Source organism: Argiope bruennichi, chromosome 7 (genome assembly GCF_947563725.1).
Source record: "Argiope bruennichi chromosome 7, qqArgBrue1.1, whole genome shotgun sequence".
Taxonomy (NCBI): Eukaryota; Metazoa; Arthropoda; class Arachnida; order Araneae; family Araneidae; genus Argiope; species Argiope bruennichi.
Window position 1 is genome coordinate 129,849,134 of NC_079157.1, and position 20,850 is coordinate 129,869,983.

The window sequence follows — 20,850 nt, forward strand, 5'->3', positions numbered from 1 at the left end:
AGCCGCCTTTGGCGACCAGCCGGTTCGCCAATCTTAATGTTCGTTAAAATTTTAATAATTAAATATTTTATGCAATTCCTACTTTAATAGCTTCTTCATCAAAATATATTAAAACTTCAAATTTTGATTGTCATATAATTCACTCATAATATTATAAAGGCCTTCAGTCATAACGTAATATGTATCTCGCTAATTTTCTGTTAGCACCCGTAGAATTTATGCTTTAAATTAAAGTGGAAAGAATTAATCTTCAATTAATATAATACTATTTTTTACTGAAAGAAAGCATTTTTTTTATAATCTGATTACTGAAAATATAGTCACACAGCGTTTAAACTTTATGGACACTAAAGAATATCTTTTTTTTTAATTTATGTAATATCTCAAGTGTTTGTCAACAAAATTTTCTTAGATTCATTATTATTAATTAACAATGTTTAAATTTAAATGCATCAAACACTAAGAAAATAAAACGAATCGTTTAAAATAAACGGTTGAAAACAGGTGAAAAAAAACTACTTAAAAAACGATGTAATTAAAACTATAAGCATATACAAAAAATATATAACTAACATAAATACAATTTACTTACAAAAGCATGCGACTAACTCAAAAATAATTTAAATCATCCATTGATAAGGGTTGCCATAGCAACAATCAAAACAGAATGCGCATGCGGGAATTTTCTTCCCCAGTTACGTAACGCAAATACGTGATTTTTTCTACGTCAGTTGGGGTAACGCTATGCGGATTAGAAATTTTTAATTTCCTTTATTCTGTTTTATTTTAATTCGAAAGTACTTCAGAATGAATCTGAAACACGGATTAATTAACAATGTTTAATTTTAAATGCATCATACATTAAGAAAATAAACAGAATCGATTGAAATAATCCGCTGAAAAATTTTAACCCTAGCCTCATGACTGTTGGGAGAAAAAAAAATTGAAGCCTTTCTCATTGGAAAATGGAAGATTTTTTTGGCGGGAAAGTTAGTTTTTAATTAATAATTAAAATTCTAATTAAAAATTCGAAAAAAGGAACCCCAGGTGCACATTCCCAACCTCCAAGGTATACATGTACCAAATTTGGTAGCTGTAGGTCAAACGGTCTGGCCTGTAGAGCGCCAACACACACACACACACATTGAGCTTTATTATAAGTATAGATATAGATAGATAAAATGCTATCAGGAATTACTGAATATTTTTCACCAACATCGAAAAAAAATTTTTTTAATGACTTTTTTTTTGTGTGTATGTAAGTTTTATTTGAAAAATCTTATTAAAAGACTCACTGCATAGTTGAAATTATTTAATTACACGGCAGTTACAATTATAAGAAGAAAAAGATTGTATTTCTACTTTATTAAAATTCAACAATAACAAAAAATAAACAACGTAAGTAAACAAATCTCGAATATATAAATGATGCTAATTTTATTAAATATGTAAATAAAAAATAATTTAGTAATTTTTCTAAACTCTTTTAATACATTCAATTTTCTGACAAATAACATTTTCCTACTCATTAGATTATTTGTTAGCAGTGAAAAGTTTCTGGCAACAAGTGTATTAGCCTTATTTCAATTTCAGATATTTCCTTTTCTAAGAACAATCCCCCCCCTTCCCCCGTAAGTAGATCAAGAAATTGGATTCTAACTTTATGCCGCAGACAACTCTTTCTTTTGCCACCTGTTTTTACAAAAATAGGCAATATTTTGAATGGGATGAGATTTTTAAAAGTTTCTTTTAATAATGCTTACTGAGTGGATTCTGTCAGACTGCTATATGTGGTTACAGACTACATATTGTGAAACATGGTATTTTTCATTCAAATTTCCCACTTCAGTATTTTTATTAATGCTGAATCTTTTTTCCAATACATGCTTGTTCATGAGAAAGAATGAAAAATGTGTTTGAAAACTCTTCACAGTTTTTAAAAATTTTTTGCACTTCAATTAAAGCAAATAAGTAAATCACAGTAAAATAATCAAGTAAAAATAGCTAATCCAATCTTATTTTCACGACATTAAAATTATTGAAATCCCATGGAGATGATTCGACTAGAAATCCATAAACTCCATGAAAATATCTTTTTATTCTTTCTGATGCAAATACCATGCAGAATATGCTTCTTTTTTTCACACCTACTTTTTTTCTACCAAAACATAATTTCTTACTAATGCAAAATTTATTGGAAATTTATTTATTCCATCACTTTGTTTTAATAAGCTATGAACAGTCAGACTTGAAAAGCATATAACTTTATTGGATATTACTTTTGAAGTGTAAGTCTTGCAATAATTTGTTCCCTCTTATACCTATACTCTTTTATCAACTGTTCACCATTAGAAAAATTAAAATGGCATTAGCCATTTACTGAAAAAATAATTTCACCAATGAAATTTTCTTTCAAAACAAAAAACACAATTATTGTTTTACAAACTTATATAGAAATAAATAGCAAAAGTAAGTCTTAATTCTGATACATTTGAAAAAATGGCTTAATAAGCTCTGCATTGCACATGAAACCAGTTGAAAATATCTTTCCAATACTTTATTGCATGTTTCCTAAGATATTATCACTACTCCTTCTAGCATAAAAACTAGGAAACTTAGGCAAGGCTGTGAAAGCCAAGAGCACAAATATTTTTATTTTCAGAGACCCAGTATAGTTTTTTTAAAGTAATAAAAATAGAACCATTAATTGCTAAGAAATTTTTGGTTGGCCAATGAATCTAAAATTTGTAGCAGAACTACAATTTTAGAAACAATATTACTTACTAAAATTTCAGTTATCAAAGCTGTTGCAATTTTCTGTTACAGCTGTTCTGCATATAAGAATATAAATAGTCAATTCATTGACAGATTTAGTTCAAAATTTTGATATGGATGAATACTTTAGATGTTAAAACTATGTGCCAAATTTTACTGATGTAGCACTTTGAGTTTTGTAGTTACTGTGTTCACTTATACTTGAATAAACAGACAAAATAATAATAATAATAATTGAAATGGATTTCATTCAAAATTTTATAGAATTTAGAATTATGAAATTCAAAACTTTCGTGTTATCATGTTCACAATCAAACATAATTCCAAAAATGTTTTATTCAGATATTTGAATCAGAAAGATTGGACAAAATCTTGAATTTGATATTTTGGAGATTATATTTCTTTCTCTTTGTATAGTTCATATTAGAAAAAGTGAAAAAAAAAATCTTATAGGCATTAATTTAGTTTTAGTATATTTTGGCAAAAGTAGCAAATGATTTATAAAATAACTTTGGAGCATCATAAACATCATGGCTAACTTTTATTTTTTGAAGCCTCGAATCATTCAGTTTATTGACATTTGGAAGTCCACAATGAATGAAATACATGTTTTTTTGGGGGGAGGGAGGGGGGCATATAGTTAAAAATTTCTAAATTATTGCCCAAATATTTATTAAAGCAAAAAGATTTAAATAATTCACTAATGGCAAATCACTAAACGGTGTTGAAATATATCTAATAAATGCTTTTAAGCAATTGCAATACAGCAAACAAACAATCAGATTTAGGATACCGATTCAGTCAAAAACCAAAACTAGTGGTTTTGGATGAATACACAAAACTATCTCTAAAAAGGAATTATTTTTCCTCTGTCTAAACAAGTAAAAGGAGATAAAAGAAAAGTCAAGTAAATGAAAAGGATATATTTTTCTCTATTCTATCAGCATTTCCCTAAATTGAGATAAAAACCTTTTCTACTGACCTTCAGATTCATTGAAATCCATTAATCACATTGACACCATGAAAAAAATACAGTCTATAATCGGGTTGTTCTAGTGTGGTGATTTTTTTTTTTTTCTTTCAGAAGAAAAAATACAAGCATCTGGATAAAAAAATAAGCACTTTAAAGGTTCTTATATAAGGATCATAAAAAATAAATAGTTTTAAGGACTTTTAATCATACTACACAAATTGAATGACAGTATTTTCATAGTTTGCAAATCAGCCAATACAATCATAGATATTTACTAAACATAAAATAATACAGATGACTATTAGATATTATTATTACTTAGTTCACTACTTGACTATGTTATATATATATATAAGTTCATATATTATAATTAAATTAAATCATGTACTGAATCTATAGAACTTCAGCTTTTAAGTATTGACAATTATAATCTTAGTGATTACTAAATGAAATAATGTATAAAAAGTTTAAACCAATTATTAATAATAGCATCTTATCTTTAGTAATAATAACATTTTATAAAATATCTACTAGAATCAACGTATTTCTTAGTTACATTGCAAAAAATGACATGAAATTAAAACTTCTTTTTAAAAAAACTTGATTTGCAAACAAATCCTAATTTTTCAGAATAAAAATTCATTTGATTTCGATAGCTAATCAGTTTCTCTGTCGGTCTGTAGTTTTATTATATCTAATTATTAATAGATATAGATAAATATAAAATATATTAATACTGAAAAAAAATGTTTGTTTGACTCCAAAAGGCAGTGAAAGTTTACAGAATAGTATAGCTTAAAAGAATATCATGAAAATAGATACATTTTAATTTTTTTTAATAATATATATATACACAATTTTATTCTCTTTTTTATGAAAAGAAATATAATGGTTGCAAATTTATATTATTATTAGACAAAAAAAAAATTAATAAACACACAATAAAGTTCGATAAATACTCCAGATGCTCAGTCGTAGTAAGTCAGAAAAATTCAACTAGACACAAATTTAATATAATTAAAATTCAGCTTAAAATTTACTTTAAGTATTTGCAAGCCAGCTGAATTTTGTGAGATGATTAAGTAAATAATACATTTGTTGTCATTAGTTTTGCTTGGAACAAAGTATGACTGGCTGCTGAGCATATGGTTTATGATATACTCAATTAACATGGGAATCATTGAGCATGCTCAGGTATGGAATATAAAATAAATATTTATTTACGTAAAGTATAGGGATGTTATATACAGTATTCAAGTGTAGAATAAATATATTTACAAACTGGAATATAATAAAAAATCACCTGGCTGAATGCCTGCTAGACACTTATTTGATAAGTTTTTCCTAGAATGAATCCGGTAACCATCAATACAGTTATTCATAAAAGTTTCAGGCTATTTCAAAATTTCTTTGCATGTTCCAAAAATATCATTCAACACATTTACCCATTTGATTATCAGAATCCAATTTCAAGAGAAAACAATTAATGAAATTTCTTCAACTGGATTATTGGCTGAACAAATGTATTTTAGGTTCATTAAAATTCCTATAAAACGATTAGCATTTTAAAAGAAAAGAACTTTAGGTACTACCGTCTGCTATTTATTTATCGAGATAGATGTAACCAACAATTTATACGAATATTAATGATATACATTAATGCATTGATATTTGACTGACATGAGTTAATTCAAAAAAACCACATGAAGAAAATAAAATCAGAAATTTTCTGTTTGTACTGAAATTTTGACAATTTCTTTATCTCCAGCATTCATAGTACTGCAATAATGGTGGTAAGTTGAAAAGTTACTGAAAAATATTTTTTTAAGCTAATTCGTTAACACAAAAACACCATTTCGCGCCCCAACACACCAGCAAAGAATTGTGATACAACTCAACGTATAAATAACAACACTTTTCCTGGGTGCCCTTACATCTCAAACGTTCCCGCTTCCGAAAAGTATAGTTTATGATAGAAGCCGATAGAGATACGATCTTACAATGTTATTGGACTTGAAAAAATTTTAGAGGTAAATATATACCAGGACGCTCTAATCGATGAGATCTTTGTGATCACTCAGCGTTGATATAAGAGAAATTATTAAGGACAGGGTCATTATTTATTTCGTGAAACGTGATTGTTATTTGCATTACGCTTATAGTAAACATAGATTTCTCTACAAAAATGAGCTAATCATTAATCATTCAAAATACGCTTTTAAATTCGATTTATCGCAAATTCATCAGGTCAAGATCAAAGGAAAGATAGAAGATAAACAGAATGCAAATATCACTGAATACTATGATGTTTTTGGAAGAAATTTTAAGAGCAACTCAAAAGTTATATTAGCATCAAAGAAAATAAACACAGTGTTTCATATGAATAATCGCAACCGAAACAGAATTTAGTGTGTCCTAATTGATAATAATTTTTTTTCTTTTAGTAAATAGAAAAACTTCTAAAATCTTGTGGTAAATTTCTTAAAATCTTCTATCTTCGATTTCCAAATGCGAAAAAAAAAAATTTAATGATTTAATGATGATAACCATAAGTAAAAAGCTCATTAATATTTTCCATTTCTTACTAAACAACAAGATGAATATTACTCGTTTTCTCCAGTTAAATCTGAGCATGCGCAGAAAAACTCATTTACGCTCGGAATCTTTCTAAGTGCATTGCACGATCGTTCTCTCGCTATCCGCTTGTTTACTATGGATTCACCTATTCAAAGGCAGACTTGGGATACTTTGCTCACTTGTTGCTCTGTCAGAACTGACAGAAAGCTGTACTGATGTTAATTCTCAAATAGTTTACTGATTCTTGTGATTACATAATAAATATTGCATTTTTGTGAATTCTTTGGAAAAAGATAGCTTCTTTTTATTTTTTTGATTTACGAAAAAAAAAAATAATAATAATAATAACCGCCTGGTAAGTAAAACTATTTTTCCAGTTGCTTTATTTAATTAAAATTTCCTTGAAAGTGTAAAAAAGTGATGCAGATATATAAAATATTGTAAGCTATTTAGTTTTATTGATTTGAACTTGTAAAAAAATTTGTTTGGTGCTTTTTTTTAATTAAATTTACTGAAGATTATAGAATTTTTTTTATTTCATTTGTTTCTAATTTTTGCATTCTAATGTTTGAAAATTTGCTGTTTAAACAATCCCTGAATTTGTCTTGAAGGCAATAAAATTGTTGAAACAGCTCTGTATGTTCCAAGCATATATTTGAAAAATATGAAGTTGTGCTTTTTAATGATTCAAATTTATTATTCTGTCATTTATCATCTATGCATCATCTACTATCTATCATTTAAAAATGTGTGTATTGGATTCAATGCATTAATGTCGGTATATTATTAAAAAAAGCGATGCACTACAAAATTATATTTTATATATAGTTAAGAAAAGTTTTCTAACTACATGTAAAATATAATATATAAGTAACATTTTTTAGTAAAAGCAATGCTAGAAATTATAAACTTGTAAAAACAATATGGATTTTTATAATTTTCATTTGTGTGACATATTTTTGTTATAAAATAAAGAATTTGATTATAATAATTTTTTCCCTTCTAAGGAAATTTCCCTGTTAAGTTAATCCATGTCTTAATTAGTCTTTTTTTTTCATATTGTTGTTCAATTAAAGCATTTTATAAAGGGTTTGAAATATATATTGAATTATCATTAAAAGCTTTAATCGTCAGAGTTTAATATAAAAACAATTATATTTCCCACTAATTTTATTCATTCTCATTTTTAATTCTGCCTTAGTGTTAAATATGAAATGACTTTGAAGAGAAATTTAAATATTATCTAAATTTAAATCTAAAATATTGCACCATTTCTTATGAAGTCAGTTCACATGATAAATATTACTAATGTAAGCACACCTTCTAACTTTTGATTGCGTGTACTCTTATGTTGTCCTGTAAGATTAATAGATTTCAAAATTGAATTATATGGCACTCTTGACTGTGTATTATACAAGAATAAATAGATTTGATTGAAAAGATTTTTCTTAAACAAAATCTTACAATTAATCAATTTTCATTATTTTAATGCTATATATTTTTCAGATAATGAAAGCTTAATGATACTCTGAGGGGATTATTCTGTATTAATATAATACAATTATCCCGTGAAACTTATACATTATTTAAAAATTCAGACCTGAAAACAATTGAATAATTAGTATGATGTCAAAGTTAATTTAAAACAATGGATAACTCTATTCAAATTCAGTTATCCCTTCTTAACTAGAAAAAAAATGCAATGTTTTATATTTAAATAAAGTTTTTAAGCACTTTTATCATTAAGAATTCTATTAATCTGAGTTTTGATATTTATATACATTTGTATGTATTTTATTTCAAGCAAATTCAAAGTTTTAGGAAATATCAGTAATAGAGAGGACCAAAATATGAATTATTTAATCAGCAAATTGTTGCTACTAAAATATCGAAAATTTAGAACTCTATTATTCATTATTTAAAGCTAACAAGAATTTTGAAGTTGAAATTAAAAACATTACATTTTCTTATGCAATTAATATTTATATTTAAAAATAATTTGTTAAAGTAATTAAATTATTTTATGCTTTACTTCTATTCTTCTTATTATTTTTAAATATATGAGGGCTTATTGGTGGAAGTAAAGAATCAAACATTTATGCAATAAAAAATCTGTGTTATGTTCTTACATCATGACCATAAGTTCTGAATTGATTTAGTAAAAATCAGCTTTAACTGACTCCCATACTCTTGAAAATTTGCATTTATTTATTACAGTTTATACTCATTTATCATTTGTTGCCCTTTTCATTGTTTTGGCATATTAAAATGTATCTTTTGTATTTTATTTATCCAACTGAAGCTCATATGTTTATAACTACTTCAAAAGTTTTTAATAAAAAAAAGTTTTAACCCTCTCTTTTTTTTCTTTGAGATTCAAGAGTTTTATTTTAAATTTTTAAGATAATTTTCAAATTTTTTTACCAATAGTCGCTTTCAAAAAATGTATATATATATTAAAAATTGGTAAAATTATATAAATGGGGCATGATTATTGAAAAACATTTCATACTGCGTCCATCAAAATTTATATAATTGCAATTTTAAAATTTTTTTTCTTCTTGCATTCCTATTTCAGCTACAAACCCATTCTCTAATTTTGCTTCTGTGTATTTTTTTTTTTTTTTTTTTTTTGTATGAAAATAGGGAAGAAAACAGGAAAATGAATGATTCGTTGATAATAAGAATATAATAAAAATAACTAATGCATTCATTTGGTGTAATTTTAATGATACTTTAAATATAGATGACATCCTAAATATATATATATATTTGAGAAGGAAATAGTCTAATGATCTCGAATGATATCAGTTTTTATCATCCGAAAATTCGTGTGTAGCCTTCTTGGAGTGTAGACCTGTAATTTAAGAAAACCTGAGGTGCTTATATTATACTGATTATTTAATATGCCTAAAATGCAACAAATTTCTATCCTTAAAATTGTTAAGTAACTTATAGGTACAGTCGTCAACAACAACAAAAAAGGAACACCTTTGTGTTATTTATTATCGCATCTTCACAAAATTGGTATCAATGGAGATGGATTAATGGGACAGGTTTGAAGAGATAGACAAATTGATTAACCGAGTTTATTAACAGGGTTAGTTAATTATTATCTCGAAATTTTCCATTATGGAAATTGGGATTTTTTTTATTTCGAATTAGAAGGTTTTTTTTATGTATGTATATCAAATTTCGTTCTGAAATTCGTAATAGTTCTTGAAATGTTCTTAATTTTATTCGCCGTGAACTCCGCCTGAAAAGAGGCAATCCACCAGGGACCGTATAGTAAGTAAGTTTCAGCTTGTTAACAGAAAAATGACTTTTTTTTTCTCAGAAATTTCGAAGGATCGAACAACACGATTTAGATTTATCCTTAGTATGAATGCGTTTTTTTTAAATATAAATATTTTTTTTATTTAAATGTTGAAGAATTTCCATGTTTCCATTTACTTTTAAAATCAATACATCATTTAGTCTTTTTTTATTGTTCCCGCACTAAGAAATTAACACACATTTTAATTTTTATAATGAATAAAATATTCTGTTTTACCCATTTCTTAAAGAGTCGCTGATTTGGGAAATGTGAATGCCATAGATATTTTAAGCCAATGAAATTATATGTGGTTATTAAAAATTTCGTCTTTTATTTTAAGACGAAAAGAATTGTTAATCGGATAGAAGATTTATTGTTTACTACTGTAAGAATGAATGAGTGATGAACATTCTTTTTGCTATGCAATGGCTGATGTAATCAAGAGAAATAAATACAAATGAATTAAGCCAAACTCATTATCATGTACATATTTCGAACTTCAAAAACAATGTTTTTCAATAAACATAGTTACAAAGACGAGATTCATTAATAACTCTGAAGGAATCATTTTCAACATATTTTTAAAATATTCTCTACCTAATTAAAGAAATTTAGGAACGAGTGCTCAGCTTTAAGCCATTAAGTATGTAATAATAGATGCTAATTAATATCCTTATTTTAGCGTTATTTATTTTACTGAATGGTAAGAAATGGTGCGAATTTCCTTGCATCCCTATTTCTTGTACTTACAAACAAATAAATACCAGTAAAGAGTAAAAATTAAACATTCCTACAATCATTCTGTTCTGCAATCTAATTTTATATACTCTAAGTGGAGGAGGGGGAAACATTCGTTTTTTTTTTAAAGAAAGCAAAATTCATATTAAATTAAAATCGTCTGATCTGAAAATAAATTCAATACTTAACTAAATGCGATATTGTAATTGCAGTTAAAGATCGTGCTTCATAAAAATTGGATCTGTAAATACAAATAAATTTAATATACAGTACCTCAAAAAGTGGGCATTGCAATTCGACTGAAGGAATTTTACAATTATTGTGAATATTTCGAAAGCTATTTGGGGTATGAGCACAATTTTTTGAATTCCGCAATTTTAGCACATCAACTTTGCGCCCATGCAAATATTTTATTATATTACAATGTTGCAATTCTCTTTTTTTCCCACATTCATTTAAAAAAATTGTTAAAAAAATATATCATTTGTGTTATTTATGCATTTATTTCGTGCCTTTTTAAAATATGATAATTTTTTTTTTGAGTGATTTTTTTTTTTTTTTTTTTTTTAGAAATATAAAATAATATCCGAGATATTGTCGAAAATTCATGATTCATTTAACATTGGAAGACTCATTTTTCAAAACTCTTGATATTATCCATAAAATTTTATTGAGAAGTTAATTTTAAAACAACAAATCGATTCAGTAAAAATATCGATATCCGTAATGGAAAAATTTTGAGATAGTAGTTAACCATGTTAATTAACCCGGTGAATCAATTTTTCTATTTCAACAAACCTGCCCTTTCAAATAATTTCCATCGACACCAAATTGGTGAAAATGCGATAATAAATAAGTTATAAGTTATATATATATATATATATATATATATATATATATATATATATATATATATATTAAGTAATAAGTTATATATATATTATGACTGTACAATAGCTTTTTTCTAAAAATTGAAATTTATGATAAATATTTTTGCAGCATTGGTCATTTCTCATTACATACTGAACTTGGTGTATTTCCGTGTATATATATATATGTGATTTTGTTCTGTTAATATAGTTAATCGGTTAATTTATTAATATAGTTAGTTAATCGGTTGTTATTAATAATAATTTATTAATCAGTGAAAAAAATTCCATCATAGAATTCATTCTGCCAATTTTATTTCTAATTTTAATTTCTTCTCAAATCTTCCATATTAAGAAATTTGAAATTTCTCAAAACTTGGTTCCTAATTATGTATGTTTAGAAATATTGAAATTGAAATTTTAGGAACTAAATGCATATTATACCTTTGTTTAGTGTCTATCTGAGTCACAGAGATACTTGCCAGGAGTTTGACATGCATGGCATATGAAAGAGATGCATTATCTTCAAACTGCGAGAGATAAATTTCCAAGAATGTGTATATTTGCGACGACAGATTTAAAATTAATATTTATATTATTTTTAACTTTATAGTTGTTCCAAATTTAGCTGCAAAAAAGTTAGAGAAGTTTTCTTTTGCTATTGACGTATGCACGTATACACTATCTCCATTCATTTCAAATGCAAACGACTACTTCGCATAGCCAAGAAAAGGAGGAAATCGTTTTCATCCGGATGTTATCGCGGGGTTCGGCGCCGGAAGCGGGACCTTTCGCCCTAACCCAGTATATTTACGGGCATTTTCCTTCTGCCTTTTTCTAAGTTTGTCATCGCCCCTGCCGGTGCCCCTTTGGTGTGACTGGAAGCCCTTTCTTTTGGTATACAAGTCTAAATAAAACAATTGCATTCAACACTAGTATAAAGTTCACTTCAAAATATTTGGACATTTCTTAGTTTTTTCATAAATATTTAATCTCTATAGTTGAAATGGATTTTGATGTGTTATTTGCTGTAGAAAATGATCAAATATGTTATTTTCTGACGAAAGTGAATTAAGATAAATGCAATATTAAAATAAAATAATACTTAGGCCAAATGTCGTGAGACGTGTATTTAAATTGTATATTGGTGATATATTTCCAATAAACGAAAATTACTTAGTTTAATCGAAGTAAACATATTAGACAGGGCAATCCCGATTTTCGTTATCTGCCCCGGATTCGTTTCCAAGTTAGTATAAATTTCCCGGTTTGTTCGGGTTTTTTCTAATGAGTAAATAAATCATGTTGAAAATGCTCATATTTGAAATTTATTTCATATCGCAATTTATTTCATATTAATTCAAAGAACCAGCCCCCTAGCCATAATTACTATTCCGATTTCGCCAGCGTTTGTTTAATATGAAAGTTTGACATCTGAATCTGTCGTGAGTGGTCATCTACCTCCTTCCTCCATTTTCGACGGAAATTGGGGGGGAAAAAAAATACTGTCTCACTGTGCATTCTCTATGAAGAACCTCTTCTACATTTCGCCAGCTCTAACTACTGTACCAATTTCATAAATTTTAATTTCATAGTAAAGTTTAAATCTCGAAACATCAACAACAATCACATATTCTCTATAACCCTCCATTTTCGAGAAATATTATTAAGTAAAATTTTGAGAGAGCTTTCAAGGTCAGTAACTGGATACATTTCGGTAATTTAATTCGCTAAGTAATTTCATAACTTAGTAAGTATAGATAACCAATCAAAAAGCTCTATGTTTATCGATCAGATTTAGTTTAAAATAATACTTTCTTTTGTTTTGATATTTCATTAACATTTGTTGATATGATTAAAGCAATACTATTAATAATTTCGACTCTCAGTTGTTTGTTGAAGGCGATTAGTATATACATAATTATAAGAATTATATATATATATAAACATAATTTTTGAAGCAGAATTGTGGCCGAAGAGTGAAGGCACTTCGAATTTTTTAAAATTCGCTCTTATTTCATCCCGGGAGGTATATTTTATGTATAAGAAGCGCGGACGAACTGACGCCTATTTACCAGCGATACAAGAGCAGAAGAGCGTAAAAGAGACAAATATTTTTCCCGATGCTTATATACCATGAGATTCTGATAAGGATTTCTTTCCACGTGTCTATATATATATATATATATATATATATATATATATATATATATAATCAACAATAAAATATATTCTATGTCGATATGAGGGGAAATATACACTTCAGAACATTTTGCTTCAATTTAAGAAAATTAAAGGCACTAATAATTATTTAATATTACGTTTTCATTATATATAGCGAAGGGTCTTTAAAATAGTTTGGCTTTATGCTGTCAAAATCGCCACTGCCTGTGTGTAAAGAGCTCCTGTTCAAACCCGCATTGTTTTCGTCGCCATGCCCAGGCCATCCACAATGCCCGTTTGGAGGAAACGCATTCGAGGAAACAAGAGGCAGGATGCTGGCTTGGATGCGTCGGCAGGAACATGGGCGATCCCGCGCCAGCCCGAAAGAAATGAGTCAGTGGCTTTCATTTTATTGCTGGCCCCACCCTTTCCCACTTTTGAAACACGCCTTGGGAAGGAGGAGGGAAAACCGTTGTATTTTTCAGAGGAGCAAAAGTTTGTTTTTAAGGAATTGAGTCTTTGGCTACTCAAAATTTGTCTCCCACCCGCTCCCGACTTTCCTGTTTTCGAAGATAGCATCTCTTCTCTTACAGTTTCTCATGTACAGAGAGTGTGGTTCTGGTTTAAAAAAAATTGACTTCGATATTTAGATGAATCTATTCGTTTTTGACATTCCATTGTAAGAGTAAAAAATGCTAGGTAGGTGGTTGGGGAAAAATAGACAGAGAGGATATAGACATAGAGGAACATACATAATTAGAAAGAACTGGAAGGAAACGATTCGGTAAACAATCTTTAATAAAATTATACATTTCTTTCTAATTTTAGATGGACTCCGTGGGCAAGAAGTTTCTCTTTCAAGCTTTGTTTATACGAATACGATAAATTGAAAAGTGCAGTGAGCTAGATAGATGAATTTTGGAATACTGGTTTAGAATCGAAATTATAGATTTTGTATCAAATATTAAAATCTGTTCAGATGATCGATTACTTTCGGAGCCAAATCCAAAAAGGGGCTGACCATCAGTGGGTGTTTACTTTCAGGTGCATGCAAACGCGATAACTGAAAAACGTAATATAAAATTTTGTGACTACAAGTGTAGTTTTGTGTCAAATTTTTGTTTCAATCTGTTAAGAAAAAAACTTGTCTTCAAAAGAAATTCGATTTTCGTATACTATTTAAACATTTGACAGGAATTAGTCGCTAAAACTCTCGCCAGGGATCATACCGTGGTTTCAGTCAAAATGCTCAATTCACTCCCAAAGTTAATATTTCGTAATTATTGTACACCAGTATCTTGCAAGGCGTTCTCTGGGTTAATACCTTTATTGGGGAGAATGCGAGTTAAGTTTTGGGTAGACGTTTCCCGTTGGTTCTGTTGTAGTTTTGCAGTTTATCGTGGTAGTGATGGATTACTTTCCACTTATCATTTTTGCACATTTTCAGTTTTTGAAGAGCTCTAACCCTTTGTTATATATGTACCCCATTTTTTACAAAACTTAAATCACTAATGTCTTTTACTGTTTTATACTTAAAATAGCAGGGAAACAGCAAAATATTATAATTGCAATTATATCTTTGAAGTTTAGCAAATGTCAGAAGTTTGTATCAGTTGGCAAGAGTTGAAAATTTATTTCTGTATTTTAGACATATTTGAAGAAATTAACTGTCGTTTGCAATTGTTCTTTTTTCAATTAAATAAAGGCGGAGAATACCGTTTTGCGATATAAATTATGAGTTTATAATTCGATTTTTTTTTATATTGGAGGGAAAAATCATCTGGTTTCCTTAATTAACGTTGGAATTACGATATTATCTGTTACGATTTTGAATATTTCAATTACAGCTATTTATTTGAAAAAAAAAAAAAGATTATAAATATATCGTTTATTTTTTTAAAAAAATATATACTTTGGAACTTGTGTATTAACTGCATGCCATAGGCGAATTTTAGGCTTGTCATGGTCACATGTCAGTGGCGAACATAGTCAATAAGCTATTGTCTTTAGCGATTTTTTTTTTGTGATTAATCTCTCTTATGTGTTTAATACAAGTAGCCATTCTTTGGTAAAAATTATAATGGCTGTCTTTTTAAATACAATATACTCTCTGTAACGCGGCAGATATCAAATCGAAGGACCGCCAGATTAATGAAAACCGCGGAATAACGAATACATTTTAAAAGCAAAACATGTTTATTGCACAAAATATGCAGAATTTTATAAAAATTATTCATTATGTAATAAATATTGCTAAATGTAATTCAAAATTTGAGCAGCAATTTATTTTACTCTTTGACAAGATAATTGACATCCGGTTAATAAGTTGGTTGATTGCTATTTACTAACCATGCTATCATAAGTACTTTCTTTGGACAGCAAAGTATGAATCAAATCTTTCTAAATATTTAATCACATTTAAAGAAGTCTGCTACAGAAGAAACACACACCTAACAATTCCTAATGATTAATAAAAATCTCGTAATCAGTGAATGCTTGGGTGTTTTCTCGCTTTTCTGTATATTGCTACGAAGAAAATACAATTTTAGAAAAAGGTTTGGTTTATTTTAAAAGAGGAAATGGTTATACAAGAGAATCGGTTACATGCCTGCATATAGTACCAAGTTGTATTTTTTTTAAAAATAATAATAGTCAAATGCGTTATTTAAAAAAATTATTATTATATTAGTTAGTTTGTCGAATTTTGATAGATTTGGCTAGAATTTTTGTTTGAGATTTCGTAATCAGTGAATGTGCCAGTGCTTTTCGCTTTCATGAATATTGCCCCGAAGAAAATACAATTTTAGAAAATGATATTATTTTAAAAGAGGAGACATGTCGGCTTATGCTCGGTGTATGGAACTGCAATTCGGACAGAAGAATAACAGCAAATGGATTCCCTGTGCGTTAACTTATTTAACTCCACTCTATCTCTCCTACTTCAAGGTGCTTGTAGTGTTCGAGGGTCACCATTTAAAGTTGTCGCCTTCTGGATTTCCGGCTTCCACTCTTCAGTCAATTGGAATTTTCGCAGCTCCGTTGTAATTGACACTGAGAGAACCATTGTGTCGTTTCGATTGTCCGACCGCCTCCTTATGCGCTATTCTTGGAAAGAGGTTTGTGATGGCTAGTCAGTCTTGGATGAATTTCACTGGCTTAAGAATTCTATCTCCTGTGTCCTATTAAACGGTTCGTTGATCGTTTAGATAATTCTTGATGCTGATTCAGATAGATATTGATCGAAGATATCTATGCATAGTATAAAATGAAGTCTCCTGAAAGCGTCTGAAAGAGAAAAACTCGAGAAATACTTAACTGACTTTGGAGACTTTTTTGTATCATTTTGTAGGGCATTTATTGAGGAATGTTTTAGTATATTGAAGTCATATCAAAATAATAATAATAAAAAAGAGTTTTATACTTGCGATTTTAATTATTTTCCTACTATGAATCGCACGTGCTTAAAACCAGGAGTATCTGTGCTTATCCATGCATGTGCGAAAACCTCAAACTGCGCATGCGCAATTAGCAAGATCTGTGGTATGCATACTAATGCAATACATTTCTTGCCGGCGTCCTGGCATAGGGGTAGCGCGTCTTCCCCGTGATCTGGGCGTCCCGGGTTCGAGTCCCGGTTTGGGCATGGTTGTTCTTCTGTTGTTTTATCTGTGAGATGTGTGAATGTGCCCTCCTGTAAAAAGGGGTTGTGCAAGCGAATGAATGATGCGTGAGTGGCAAAGTCGTACTCTTGGCCCTAGTTGGCGCTGCTATAAAAAATAAGAGACGTTCCCCCTCAGGCTTAAATCGCTGTCTTCGTAACAGCGGGCTTGTCAGTGGCAAGTGCCATAAGAAACAAACAATACATTTCTTTGTTTACGTTGGATTTTAAAGAGCGACTCAAAACTCATTATACCCCCCAGAAATTAACTAATATTGGAGACATTTGTACCATTTTGTAGAGCACTTATTGGCGAAGATTGCAGTATATTGAAGTCGTATCAAAATAAAAAAGAGGAGTTTTATAATTCCGATTTTAATTATTTTCCTAATAAAGCCGAAGGACAAATGTTTCACACTGCTGGAATTGACTTAAGCGAAAAAGGTTTTTCTCATGGAGTTTTGTCTATGAACATATCGTATTTTTTTTTTATCTTTTTAACAATCTGAATATTTCTGAATGTGTGCTACAAAAAATTGTTTTGTAGTTATTTTTGTTGATTTCTAAATATATTTTTATGTTTGTTTGATGTTGCGTGACATGCCCATGACATGAGGCTAGACTTAACTTTAACGCTAATTATGGTTTAAATCCGTGTGCCTTAGGGCGGGTCGGAGAGTTAGATGGTTGACTTTCCTCTTGGATGTTATGCTATGGACAACGCTGTGCGGATACTGCTAGTATATAATATAAAAGGGATAAACGATTCAAGTATCTTCTTCTTAAAGTGCTTTCTTTTTGATGTTAACGTGAAAAGTGCCTGGTGGTCCTTGCAGGAAAAAACGTGCTCGTGTGGCACCCCTTCAGCCTGATCTCGTTTTTAGTCTTTATCGTAAAAATGAAAATTTTCACCAAATCTTTAGAACGAGTGTCTCATCTTTGTAAAATATCTGCGCATAAAGATATTTATTTTTCAGAAGTTCAACTAAATTTTCTTCCCTGCTTTTACAAGAATAATTGGACGCTTTTGTAACTTTGTCATTTATTCACGAAAATTGATTAATTGCGATATTTAATTGAATTAATGTTTCGAAATTTTTCCATTACGCCTACCAGTTTTAATCGTTAAGTCGATTGCTAATCATGAAATTAGCCTTTTTTTTTTTTTTTTTTTTTTTTGTAAGCTTCTGATGAAAACTTCTAGATCTATAAAGCTTTGAAAAATGGCACATCCAATATTAAATGAATCATAACTTTTGGCGATATCTCAGAAACTAACATATATCCCACATTTTTTTGTGTGTATATTTAAACAACCTAATTTGACTACACAAATGGATTAGATAAAGTTAGAAATTAAAAAAAATTTTTTTTTAGAAAGTTTTAAACACAATTGTTATAAAGAAGTGAATTGTAACATAGAGAAAGTTTTACATAATAGCAAAGCTGGGATAATAAAACATTGAAATCCTTGAAATGATGAGCATATCGGTAATATTTTTTAAATATACACAAAAAATGCTAAATGCTCTGAAATATCTGTGTGTTGAAGGACTGCATTATTTCTAATTGTTCTGTTCATCGTGATGCATGTGTTTTAACTACTATTATGAAATCGCCATTGGATGTTTTCTACATCAGATTATTTTTATATAGTTTATAAAAATAGCTATAGTTATTAAAAGTAAATTTATTTAACCCTTTGATATAAAAAATGTAGAATATTTACAAGAAATTCTTATTAGAAGAAAGAATAATTTTGTTGGATTACGATTTTCATCGAATCATTCATATTTTATTGGCTTTCTTTTTAAGATTTAATGGTCAGTGGCTAGTTGTGCAGGTATTGTATACTTATGAATACTTTTCAGTAAAATTTAAGAATCAGTCCTATAGCTGAAATATTTCGCTTCCGTTTGATATAAATATTTAAAAAAAACTCGATAAAAACTACCTTGTTCATCAAGAACAAAGATAGTAAAAATTTCTGTTTTTCATTGTGAAAAACATTTACTATCGAGAAATTAAAAACAAAGCTATTTTATATTTATTTACGATATTTTACTGGTTAACACTGCTATGTTATCTGTGCTTCAAATACGATTTTATATTTTTCCTGAAATATACGAAATAAGATGATGTAACTCAAAGAAATCAATTCATTAAATCTAAATTAAAAAGTGGTCAATCAGAGATTGAAGTAAATAAAATTTATCTTCACTTTTTCTATGGCATTAATAGAAGCCTGTGTGGACTGGACCAAAATTGTAGATAGCTTCATTTTAGAAATTTGGAATACAGATATCAGAAGTGCAGTTCATCAAGGCCAATATTGAATATAACCGGTTTCACTTTCTTCTTTTCTTTTGAATGCATTCACTTTTGTATCCTTCCCGAGTTGATTCAGTAAATCTCCCTTTTTATATCGCTAAAAATCTGCCCTTTGTTCTTCTATGTTGATTTGTGATTAGCAACACCAGAAGCATTTTCGTTCAAACTAGAAAATAAATCACTTTCTCTTTTCACATAACTTTATTGCATGAAGGTAACTGAAATAACATTTTAAAAGGAAGAAAGTTACATACCCTTAACCCTTTCGCCCGTCCACTCCTGTGCGCAAAAATGTCTATTTTTCCTCTGTTTTTCGCCACATTTGAACAGACAAAAATAAAAACTCAAACAAGTAAACATTTACAAAACATTTTAAATGTTTAAAAGTTTCAAAATGGCGAAGAACGCTTGAAGCGCATTGCGGCCGCCTTGCAGATGTTTCACTTGAACGCACTAGACGCGTTGTGGACGACCAAGAGGTTAATAAAACGTATATTTTAAAGAAATACGATGATATATTTATGGTTCACAATCCTATTAATTGCATTTTCATGCTTCTTAATATGGTTTTTGGTCTCTGTAATAGGATTCGAATGAAAAGATGTAATATCGTAAGTTCAAATGCAGATTAATGGCCATTTGATCCTTTTCTTCTATTGTGGCTCTGTATATAGTGCCTTTATTGCAGATGGATACTGTTACTGAAAATGTTCAAAAAGGTAACTGGTGTTTAAAAATCAATCTGATTCATGTTTGTTTAGTAATTTGGAATTTCTACGAAAATAAATACATTTTTTGCTTTTAATAAACTGAGATTTACTTAATGGGCCTTAGAAGGTGGATTCTTTCCAGGCGGAGTTTTAAGCGAACAAAATTGATTATTTATCTAGAAGTACTGCGAATTTTGGAACGAAATTGGATATGCTTATGTAAAACGTGTACTGCGTCTAAGTATCAAATAATTTCGATTACCTTTATAAAAAAATTCATAATTAATTAATTTACATGGTTTACATGGTCTCCTTTTCTTTCTAAATAAATCTCTCTTCCGTGGACACGAATTTTCAGGAGATGCGATAGTAAATAATTAAGTTACAGATGTGTCCCAGGCCTTTTTTTGTTGACGATTTTATGTTTTAATGGTATCTCAGATTTATCATCTTTTTACCGACCTACTTTAAATTTTGAGAAGTTGGATGTACTGGTTTCTGTTTGAGTGTTTTAAAATAATACAAGCCAGCTTTGTTTAGTTCTTTCGCCCAGATTATCTACTTTTTAGGTTATTAAATGATTAATTTGTTAATTGATGCTAGTAAAAACATTCAATCAACATACTGGAAATTAAAAAGTATATATATTTCGAAATAAAAGCGGAAGTGAAAGTCCTACTACTGAGTTAATGACTATTAAAAATACGCGATCGAATGGTTTGATGTATAGTTTGAATTCC

General features: G+C 28.8%; 1 protein-coding gene across 1 annotated transcript in view; it reads left to right on the forward strand.

Moving 5' to 3' along the window:
* Nucleotides 1-6,494: 6,494 nt before the first annotated feature.
* The window catches only part of LOC129975888 (signal-induced proliferation-associated 1-like protein 2), an 81,014-nt gene continuing 66,658 nt past the window's right edge, over nt 6,495-20,850 (forward strand). Inside the window, exon 1 of the mRNA XM_056089161.1 lies at nt 6,495-6,680. The gene's annotated coding sequence lies outside the window, so the exon portion shown is untranslated. The remainder of the gene's footprint in view (nt 6,681-20,850) is intronic.